We start from the raw sequence: 12,269 nt of genomic DNA on the forward strand, positions 1-12,269 counted from the left end.
CCTTCAAGGAGGAATTACCGAGTCCTCCAATGTTGGAATGACCCGGTTATTACTCATTGAAGGAACCCGGCAATGGAGCCCGGTTTGGAGGCAGCCATGTTGCTAACAGCACCATGGCTACCTCGAAACTCGTAATGAGGCCCTATGATTGAAAAAGACATTCAAACATACATGGACACTTCGGTTGGAAATATACGTGTACAATGTTTCATTATACATGTGCATGCACATGTGTGTGAGGAATGGTGGGTCCTATTTGGGATCTGCTTCACGTTTGTTATGATTAAGCAATGGTTTGTTATGAAATATTTAAATATTCATTTTATTAAGGTGCTGTTATTTCAACTGTGATTCATCTAACAACAATGATTAAAGAGAGTTTCCTCCAATTATGGGTTTATTAGCCAGAATTGTTGGAAAAAGGAGGCTATGTAAGGATATATTTGGGTATTTTTTTGATAGTATGCAATATCTAAATGCAGCCATTTCAAAATAGGTGCACAATAGGGGCAGAGCAGTTTTCAGAGCATTTAGTAAAATGTGTTAGCACAGTGTGCTGTCATTTTAAAATTAAGAGGTTCCCATTTTTACAAATTGGATGTGTTCATGTGTGCGAACTGCATTAGAAATACATAATTAATTAACCTTGTACTAATTGCATTACTAATATATTAACTCCAATCCCTCTAACATTAATGCAGTTTCTGTGCACAATGAAATGTATTCTATATTTGTACATGCACAGTTTAATATCCACTTTATTTTCCATGAAGAGATGCGAAATCTGAAATTCATTCCATGTGAGTGTTTTCCGTGCAGGGCAGAAATATTCCACTGGCATGAAGGCAAACGGAAACAGTTGCTTTGCAGGGCTGAAATCGTCATTGTCTTGAAAAACGAGGGCTGGGACAGGACACATTCTTTTATTCTGATTGGTAGAAATTGGAGGTGGATGGGCCACGTAAATAGAGGGCTGACCTAGGGGTGAAAGGCAGGAGGAGGTTCCTTAAGGAATAACCAGGGGGAAGAGAGGAAATTGAACTGGGACGGAAGTACAGACGGTGCTTGCAAAGAAATACTGCTTGACTCTATGTGGATGTGAGTGCTGGCTACAAACTTAAACAGATGGGAGATCCCCACACAAAGAGGTTGAGTTGCTGGCTTTGATGCAAAGGAGTCCTTAGCACTGGGTCTACGAAACAGCGAGGTCGTGTAGATAAAACTTCACTGGCCTGGGTGAGTTAGTGCCAAGTCAGGAAACAGTACGAATGGGCTATGACATAATTTGTTGGCAGGGCAGGGAGTTAGAAAAAATAATAATATTGCATGTTTATTTTTCTCCATGTTTAAAACACCAAATGTGTTCTTTTTTTGCAATGGGCCTGTATTTTTCTGTTTTTTTAAATATTTTGTAGGCTCGATGCTGTGATATCATGTGGTAAGATGTATTTCTGTTTATAATTGTTATATAATACAGTGTGTACAAAAAACAAAGGCTGGTATTTTTTGATGTCATTTCATGCATCTGTGAATCATTTCTACACAGGGGAATTACAAGGGTTTGATGTTTATACCAGAGTGGTAAAGCATTTGCTAATTTACCACTGTAGCTAAAATAGCATGCAAGGAAAAGTGAATAAATACCTGCAAGGTAGAAAGGTGTGTGTAGGTGTTGTGAGTGAGTCCTTCTTTGCATGCTGAAAAGAAGGCAGTGTCAGATGAGAAACATAGATTACTGGATGTAAATAAGCCAGTAATACCAGCCACATACAATAGGTGGCGTTCTGAATAAACTCACTGGGTTCTCTAAGGGTGCGGTAGGTCTGGGGGGTTCTCTAAAGGCGACCAAGAGGTATTCTAATAGAGAGGAAATATTTGTTTTATGATGGGGCTGTAGTACAAAAAGCCCTGCTCACCACTATACCACAAAAAATAAGGTAATTCTGAAAATACCACAAATTAAGATACCACTAAAATTACCACCAACACAAACTAATGCTATATTATCACCAAAATCGGGTAATACTAAACTATCTCTAAATGTAAGGCCAGTTTACCACCAAAATATCACAGTAAGAAAATACCGCCAAATCCGAATGTGCCCCAATAAGACAAAACCTCCTAGACTGTGAATCCATTCCATTTCAGCAGCTTGTACAACATGCAAACCACAGCATATTATGTGCTACTTGCAATTCCGACAATCATTCCACCTTTCATGTACAATCACATAGCCAATACATAATAGTAATGTTTTTACGATACAGTGCAGATGGTACCAAAAACAACTGCAAGCTTACTAGATTCACACATGGACAAGTATCACTTGGCAAGAAAACCTACACAACAGTAGGCATAATCTACCACACATGCGCTACAACCAGTGCAGGTCATCATACTGCGTACATTAAAAAGAAATGTGGATGGTTTGAATACAATGATACTTCCATTAGTCTAAAGCAGAGATTGCCAGCAAATCTTTTAAATGCCTACTTAATATTCTTGAAACCAAAATGTACTCACTGATGTACTGCCCAATACCCACCATCACATATAAGAAACTGTAAGCAGTTAGAAAATGCTGATTTTCTATCTAACTACAACCATAATACTGCAATACATTAATCCACCAGCAAAAATGAAAGTTCTTCTAAGGAAACCCTTCAACACTTATTAAGTATAAACAACCAGCTATAAAACAACCCTCATCAACTTTCAAACTACCAACAGTAAGAATACGCCAACAGGTATCTAACTGACCCCACAATCCTGCAATAGTATTCTGCAATACCACAATACTTAGACAACATCAGCAGCAAGCACATTCATAAACATATACTACTATAAGAACATATTACCAAAATGTAAAGGTAAAGACATACTTTGTATTGCAAATGCAATGGCTTTTTTTTGTTGTTGCCAGCAGTAATATGGCACACACATATAGTTATTTATGTGTTGCCAGTATAACATGTGAATATGTTGCTGGTGGCATGCAAGGTATAGAATTTATAACACAGCAAAGCCCATCTTGAAACTGCAGAGAATAAAGTGCACCAATTTTTTCTGTGATGCCTTATATATGAGACTACATTAATCATATAACTCCTAACTTAATTAACATTTACTAAACACTAATTCTAACTCCCTAACATTATAATGTAGTCTCATGTGCAAAATAAGGTGAAAATACATATTTTGGTAGCACTGCTATAATTCGTTTTTAAATGTACAATGGCATTTTTTTTCCTCTCTCTTTCTGTGTTAGTTTGCAGAAAGCAGAAAATATGCGCAGCAGGAAATACATTGAAACAGTTGCTCAGAGAGCAAGGAGCTTATTGTTAGAAAACTGAAGGGTGGTGTTGAAAACATGCTTTTAACCTGATTGGAGGAAAGTGTCTGAAGATATACACGTCAAAATGGAAATGACCCGAGTTTTGCTAATGGCAAAAACAGAGGAGGAGAGTTAGTGCGTGCTGACTGGACTGTGAAGACAGAAGTCCATGGTGTCACAGAGAGCTGGCTTGAGAGTTTCTCGCGGTGCTTCCCAGACACACAAAATTACAGGAGCCGTTTGTGCTGACTGGACTTCAAAGAAACACTTTTGGTAAGAAGATATGTACAAGTGAGTTCACTGTGTAAAGTCGCATGGATGACTGAGCTGTAGTACAGTGTAGAAGGGATAGGAAATCCCAGCATCTTTATTTCATCATGTTCAGAATTTGGGAAAGTTAATTCATGTTTTAAAAGGCTGTTTGTTCTGTATTCTCTTTCTTTTGTTTTCCAGATGATGATGCAATGTATTCATGGTAAGAATTAATAATTGTGAATTGTATTTGTATATAATATAATGAGAATATATAAAAAACAAATGGTTTAGTGTCATATTTGCATCTGTGAACCTATTCATATACCTATAAAGTATGCAGTACAGGGGAGGTCCATTTATCTTCAGTACTGCATTTGTCAATTTGTCCCTGCAGGTAAAATAACAACCCAGAATAATCTGATACTATTCAGTGATAAAGCAGGTTTGTGTGTGTGTGCGCCTTCCTTGCATGTTGTTTGGAAGGAATCTGATATAATATATAGATTGCTGGATGTAGATAAGCCTGTGATACCTAAGGGCGCATAGATCACTGGATGTAGATAAGCCAGTGATACCAGCCACAAACTGTAGATGGCGCCCTAAATTAAATGAGTGGGGTATAACTGTGCATAGGTCCAAGACTCTCTATAGACCACTGGGAGATATTATAATATAAGGAAGAAAGCTATGCTCATCACTAGATACCCAATGTAAACGCAAGACTAATTTACCACCAAATTACCACCAACATTTTTACAGTAAGAAAATACCACCAAACCCCATATTTACCCCAAAAAGGCAATTTATCTTACACTACTAAAAAGAGAAAACAAAGAATACACCAACTGGTATCTAACTGCAACCATAGTACCACCACATCCAAAAGGAAAGTCATACACCATTTAAATTCCTCCTAATGCAACAGTGCTAGAACCACAATACCACATACATATGAACCTTAAACATTACTGTAAGCAGTGCACACATCACTGAAGTAGAGTGTTCCACATTACAACAAATTAATGTAGAACGTTTTTTAAACCTGCTTTATCACTGAATATCACAGACCCAATGATTATGCAAAAAAACACAGGAACTGAGCACATTGCACAATACAGTTGTTTAAAGCATAGTACTTGTCAAGTACTAATTATGAGGGTCCACAAAGTGCACAAATGTCTGAAATGCAATGAAATGCGACACTACGACATACTTACTTTAACATGCTATGTTTTCTTTTATCACAGACAATGAAACGACGATTTCTCCTGCATTTCCACATACAACATTAGACATGCAAAAAGATGCACAGGACCTCAACAATACACACAATGAGTATTCAATTATTGGTGTCATACTTCTTTCTAATCTGCAAATGGCATTCAACACAAATATTTATGCAATCCATATGACACTGTCAAAAGGTTGAGTGCATGGCTGTATCATGCCGCAGTGGTTGTGGCAAGGGGCACAACCACCGCAGCATGATGCAGCCATGCATGTAAACATTTGCCCACTTACCAAAACCCACACAAATAACACAGTGCGCTGCAATAATTCTCATTGACCTGTTTGCAGCATTCGACACGATTAATCACTTAATCCTCCTTGACCGCTTTCACTCCCTAGGAATCAGTGGAACTGCTCTCAAATGGATAGCCTCCTTCCTCAACAACAGGAAACAATTAATCGTCCTTTCCCCTTTTGTCTCGGCCGCCTGCCCAGTTAATACTGCAGTACCCCAAGACGCATGCCTATCATCTCTCCTATTCAACCTCTATATATCCACCCTCCCTGGATTAATTCGCCTGCACAATATCATGTGCTACAACTACGCTGACGATACCCAAATCATCCTTAAACTACACAACTCTGACTCCAACTCTCAGCCTGCCTCCTAGATATTGACCATTGGATGACTATAAACCACCTCCTCTTAAACTTCACTAAATCTGAAATCATGATGTGCAGCAACACTGAGCTTCTACCTTGTCCACTTCCTTGGGCCCCCTTCCATGGGCCAAACCTCCACCCCCTCCGTCACAGTAAAAAACCTTGGATGCACTATGGACTCTGGCCTAATCCTCTCCCGACAGATCAACAACGTATCTAAATCTTGTAACTACCGCCTCAAAATTCTCAGGTGCATTTTTCCATACCTCTCCTTCCCGAAAAGACTCACCGTTGTTATGTCTATTGTAATGTCAAGACTGGACTATGCCAACTCCTGTAGGGTATTTTGTGTAGATTTGGGGTCTGGCGGTTTTTTCGTACCGCCAAAGAAGAGTGGTAATTTGGTGATAACTTATCCTTGCATCTAGATTGGGTTTGTCCTCACCTCATTCCAGTGACCATATTTTGTTACACTATATTGGATAATTTAGTAATATTCACTATTGGCGGCATCTTCTGGTGGTAAATTATGTGTTAGTGAGCATAATTTTCCTCCCCTATTTATGACCCATCATACACAAAACCTTCCTTATTCTTATAATACTCTTGTGATCTATAGAGAGCCTTGGACCTACATTCAGAGACGCCACACTTTCACATAGAGTGCTGCCTGCAACCTGTGACTGCTATCACTGATTTATCTACACCAGTGAACTATGCGTCCATGGCCCCATTACTGGTTCAAAGACCCCCAGTAATCTATATATTGAATTATATTCCCCCAGACACCATGCACTGGAGGAACACACGCATACAACTATTTATCACTGCTATGTCTATCTATTCCTCCATCTGCATGAACAAATTAGCAACTATTACCAAAGAATACGAATTTCCACTCATCTGCATAGGCAAACCCAAAACAAAGAAAACTCAGAAGCATATAAAGAGCAAGCAATGTTTTTATTTTGTGAAAAGCAAACCAGCGCTGCTGCAAGTAAGCCTAATAACAAACCACCTGATATTCAATGTAATGAAGAAGTGAAACTCCTCAGAGAATTAGAAAAGTTCCAAAAAAGGGAGATCAGCAAATGGTGGGAAGAACACTCACTGCAAAACTACATTGATGTAGGACGAATTCCAAGAGGCTTGCGAATACTAACCACACCGACCTTTGAGGAACAGGACCCGGCCATGTTGGGAGAATGGGGTGAATCTAGCACCAGGTGCTCAGTGACATTCTTAAATATCCTCATAAAATATGCAGGGATTGATGGCCAAAAAGCATTGACCAAAATACAAGAAGCTGAGGAACAACTCAAAAAAACCAATCAGAGCGAAGAAGGTAAAGCCATTCGGATTAACATAGAAAAGGGACTGAAAACATTTGAGGAAGAAATAAAGCTGCGCAAACAACAAACATTTCTCTGTGATAAGGAAGACTACGAAAAAGGAAGGGTCCTCACATTCGCTAAATGGTTTGATACCTTAAGGCTTACATTGCCAACAACAATATTGAACGTGGAGAACGCAGCATCGAATATACCGTCATCCTCTGATGTTGATTCAACTGAAAGTGAAAATGATCAGCCCCAAAGGAAATTGAATTTTTTAGAGGAGATGAGGCTCTTAGGTATGGTTGGCAGAAGCGGAAACAAAAAAACAAGACGGTGAGGACGAGGAAAATCAACCAAGTCCCGAGGCACAAAAAAACAAGGAGGAGCAGCCACCTCAGACACAGCGGCAGTGGACAAAACGGACAGACAAACACGCTCTGGAATGAAAAATTAATGGTTACACAAAACCAACTACCAGACATGTCCATTGTCAACTTAACATCACGTTCCTTCTCAGCAGAGGAAATTGAGGTGCTCAAACTTTGCCTGAATTTCTGTCCCTCCTCTCCATATAAATACGCCGAGAATCGATTTTGACAAATATATGCGTAATATCCGCTTGAAAAAATTATTTGCAGTCAACCCACCTAAAATGAAAGAAGGTGAACCATGATCGGGATATACTCCAGTGGTCATAGAAGATATGAACATATTACGAGATCTCATACACCTAGAAAACGAATGGCAATAACAGGAAGATATAAATGATCCCCAGTGGGAACTCATGAATATCAGCACTGACTGGCCCTATACGAGTAAACTCAAACTCAAGTCACGCTTCAATCCCATGTTCAATCCTGGTGGTAACATAGCGGCCTTTCAAGATTATGTTATAAATGATCTCAAAAAAGTTTAGAAGGACTAAAATCAGCATTTCTAACAATTTAACAAGACGTGAACAGGAGATCCTATCCAACATGTCAACATTAGAAGACCATATCATTAAACCATCTAACAAAGGGACTAACATTGTCATTATGAATAGGTCAGATTACATCAGTGAAGCCAATAGACAACTAAGGGATCACAAATGTTATAAAATGCTGGATATGGATCCCAAAATAGAAATGAATGACACACTTTTTGAGGTACTCACGAAATGGAAGGAGAAAGGTCTATTGGAAGAAGATATGTGTAAATACTTGCATCCTAAACATCCAACGATTCCCACTATCTACTTCCTACCAAAAGTACATAAGAATAAAACAAGACCACAAGGGAGACCCATTGTTACTCTATGTGGGGCACTATTGGAAAATGTGTCTAAACTGGTAGATGAAACATTGATTAAATTTGTCACAAGCCTACCGTCATATTTACAAGACACGAAGGATTTCCTGAATAAAATTGACGGTATACCATGGGAAAAGACATACCTACTAGCCACATTAGATGTAGTCCACCTGTACACTTCCATTAATCACAAAGATGGACTACAGTCTTGTGTGTACTTCTTAAAGACACGATCCTTGAACTACCTTGAGCATGGTAAAATTATTTTGGAAATGATCAACCTCTGCCTAACAAACAACAGTTTCCTATTTGACAACAATTTTTATACTCAGTTGCAAGGCACGGCCATGGGAACAACGTTTGCTCCTTCATACGCAAATTTAACGATGGGCTGGTGGGAGAAATTTGTAGTATGGGTCCCTTCTAATAACGACTTCACGGACAAAATTGTCCTATGGCTTTGTTATATAGACGATTTATTTGTCATTTGGGATGGACCCACAGAAGAATGGGTGGACTTTGTCAAGTCACTAAACTCAAACGAATACAATTTACAGTTTACTGAGTGTCACAGCAAGACCACTATTGTCTTTTTAGATATAACTGTAACTGTGGCCCAAGATAATTTGGTGACTGAATTGTATCGCAAACCCACAAGTTCTAACACACCCCTCCATGCCAAAAGTAACCATCCAACATTGTTAAAATGGAGCATCCCTTATGGTGAATTCATCCGAATTAGATGCAACTGCTCACAATTGGAAACTTTTGACAAGGAATGCAAGGTTATGGCACAGAGGTTCCAACAAAGGGGCTATCCGAAAAAAGTGTTGGACCGGGCCTATTTTAAAGCACGACAGAAAGAACGTTCAACATTATTGATGCCTAAGGTACAAACTGCAAATGACACAGAAGAGACAGAAACGCGACTCATCTTGACATTCAGTAAAGCCTCAAAGTACATTCGACATATAATGCAAAAACATTGGCATGTACTCAAGCAAGATGAGCATTTGGGGCGCACCTTGGGGGCTAACATCACCATCACTTATAGACGATCTACCTCTTTGAAAGACAGCCTAGTCTCAAGTTATATGAGTCCCAAAAGTACATCAGTGTTCCCGGGTTGGCTGGGAGTAAATCCCGAAGGTTTCTATAAATGTACAAAGTGTAAGGCATGCAAGTTTGCTAAAAACATTAAGAACTATCAACATCCAATATTGAAAAATAATGTGAGCATAAAATCCAGAATTACATGCGACACAGAGTTTGTTGTATGTGTCCTTACCTGCCCGTGTAACCAATGGTATGTCGGAAGTACGATCTGTAAGCTAAAATTGCGTATTTTACAACATATAAGAGCAATTAAAAATATCGATCCGACATACACTATGGCTTTACATTTTCAAGAGAAACACGGAGGGAAATTGGAAGGCTTTCAAATACATGTCATCACCAATCCTGTAAGGGGTGGAAATTGGGAACTCCTTTTGAGACAAACAGAAACTAGATATATTCTAGGTTATGAGACAAAGAAGCCACATGGCCATAATCTGGATGAAGAATTATATACATTCCTTGGCACCTGATTGATGAAATGACATTTGAAACTAGTTTGATGCACGATAAGATTTTAACAAACCCCTTACTCCAACACGGTTGATTTAGTCCTTACCTCCTCAAATAGTGTATGGTTTTAGTACTAATGAAATGTTGAATCTAATTAACAGCCTCATGATATCGTAAATGCAGAATATATTAGTTTGCTTGCAGCTTACCTGGTAACCATGCTTTTCACTAGTTTAAGGGTGCGTAGGTCTCTCCACAGATTATTTTTTATATCATTTGAGAACTTTATGCATAATGAATCTCCAGTGAGGCCTGGACGCCCTTTATTTTAAAGTATTTTAACATTTATTTTTACATTACTTTTTCTTTTTTTGGCAGGGCTAGCATTTCATCTTTTGCTTAAATATGTATGGACACAAGAACTTTACCACTTATACGCGCATTTCTCTTTCCAGAAGGGTAAATTAGAACTTTGTATTTATGCAGCAAATCATGACACATGTAATCTTTAATGTATCAAAAGGAAGCCTTTTATGCACTAAGCACTTTATTCCGTATTGAAATGGAGAATTTTAATGAAGGTCATTAGATGCACTAAGCACTTTATCATCCGGAGTTACACTCCGTGGAGGCTGCTAGCACATAGCACTTTAACAGCATTAAGCTGTACAGAGCATATTTTGCACAGCAATTCCAAAAAGGTACTACTGTATTAGAACTTGTAATTTAAATATACTTGTGTCTTAAAAACGAAGAGTTTGTGTGCACTATGCACTATAATCCCTTCTCGTTTTTATCAAATCGTTAAAATAACTGCATTGATTCAACTACGGTAAAATTTAAAAATCAAAAGATTTAATATTGATGTGACTTGGATTTTGTAATATGTTTCCATTTATGTTTTAGAAATGGTCGTTTTGAACACATGTTCTACTTAAGTCTATTAAAATATGTGTGTGTTCTTAACTTTTGAAACCAATGTAAAATGGTGGATATGTGAAACGAACGAATAGAAAATGAGCGCGACTTTCTACACTGCAATCATAGAGTTTCAATGTGGATAGATTGTCCTTCCTTAGTGTTCATTGCCCTGAACGTGAGCAAGCGGCAAGTTGCCACGAAACGCGTCGTTTATCGTGTGTTTTATTTTTCTGTCCTGGACATATGTCCAAATAAAGTATAATTTTTTGACTGAACTTTAATGTATTGCTGCCTCAGTGTTTTTCCGCAATTGTTACCAGCAGAACCGCTTCCTGGAGTGCCTTCCGCTTTCCCTGCACTCGCGTACAGAGTTGACTATATATATATATATATATATATTACATGGACGTGGTAGCGTCCATGTAGTTATGGTTAAGTTGGTGTTTCCATAGGAAGAGCATTTTTTGGGTGCTTATAACTTCGCTCCCTCTGGACGAATCCTCACCAAACTTTGCAAAGTATGTGGCCCACTCTGAATTTTTTTGCAAAGATTGGTGAGGATTCGTCCAGGGGGGGAAAAGTGATAGGGGGGTCCCAAAACTTGTGTTTTTCCTATAGACATAATGGGAAAAAACTTTGCGCACGGCCACAGGCCAAACCGCTGGACGGATTTACACCAAATTTGCAGCAGGAGCGGGGGCTTGGTCCCGAAAGCGTGCTTTTGCAAATTTGGTGTAAATCCGTCCAGTAGTTTTTTATGAAATGACCAAAAGAGAAGTCCAAAAAATTAGTGATATCTGTGTTCGCTTCGGGGACGGACTTCTCTGTTTGCTGCGTGGACAGCACCCCGATTGGCCCATGGCCTTGCGTCATGTCCGCGGACATGCGACTTGTTCGCTATTTGGACGGCGAGGGGCGTGGAGCGCGTCAGATTTTCTGTGGCTCCCGCCATCTTGTATTCGCCGTTGACCGCGTACAGCGCGGTGAAACGTGGATAAAAAATTGTATTTAGTGCCGTGTGTTGGTGTGTAAGAGTGTTTGGGAAGGGTGGGGGAGTATGAGATAGGTTCAATGTTTTTTTTTTATGTGCTAGACGTTTTTGTTGCGTTTGATTTGTCCGCGGAGAACACGGCTGTTCTGACATTTTGTAAATAAACTAAATGGTGGGGTGTTTAGAGGACAGAGTATGTGTCATTTTTGTTCGCAAGGAAGGTAAAAATGAGCTATGAACACTCGCAGTGTACTTAATTGTTCGTAAATACACAAACTGGGGGTGTCCTCAGGACGCTGTCCGTATTGTAATCTGTCTAGTTGAATGTGTTCTAAGAACACTCGCGGTGTCCCGAAATGGTTGCAATTACACAAAATGGGGGTGTTCTGAGAACGTTGTTGTATTTTTCGTTGTCAGGGTGAAAGTGTTTTAAGACCACTCCTTTTGTCCGCTAATAGTACAATTTCCTATGGGCGTCAACCAACTTTTTGTCCACTAAAGAAACGATAAATCCGGCTGGTGTGCGCCGACATTATGTGATAATCTTATGACTGGCGCATTTGACCTGGCTGACTTGCTTTTGCGACACTAAATCATATCTCCCGCCACTAAGCCTGATATTATCAAAGCATTCATATTCCCCACCTCTCTCCGTGATGTTACAGGGTGCGTCATC

This window comes from Ambystoma mexicanum, chromosome 6q, assembly GCF_040938575.1.
Source record: "Ambystoma mexicanum isolate Mex_15411 chromosome 6q, UKY_AmexF1_1, whole genome shotgun sequence".
Taxonomy (NCBI): Eukaryota; Metazoa; Chordata; class Amphibia; order Caudata; family Ambystomatidae; genus Ambystoma; species Ambystoma mexicanum.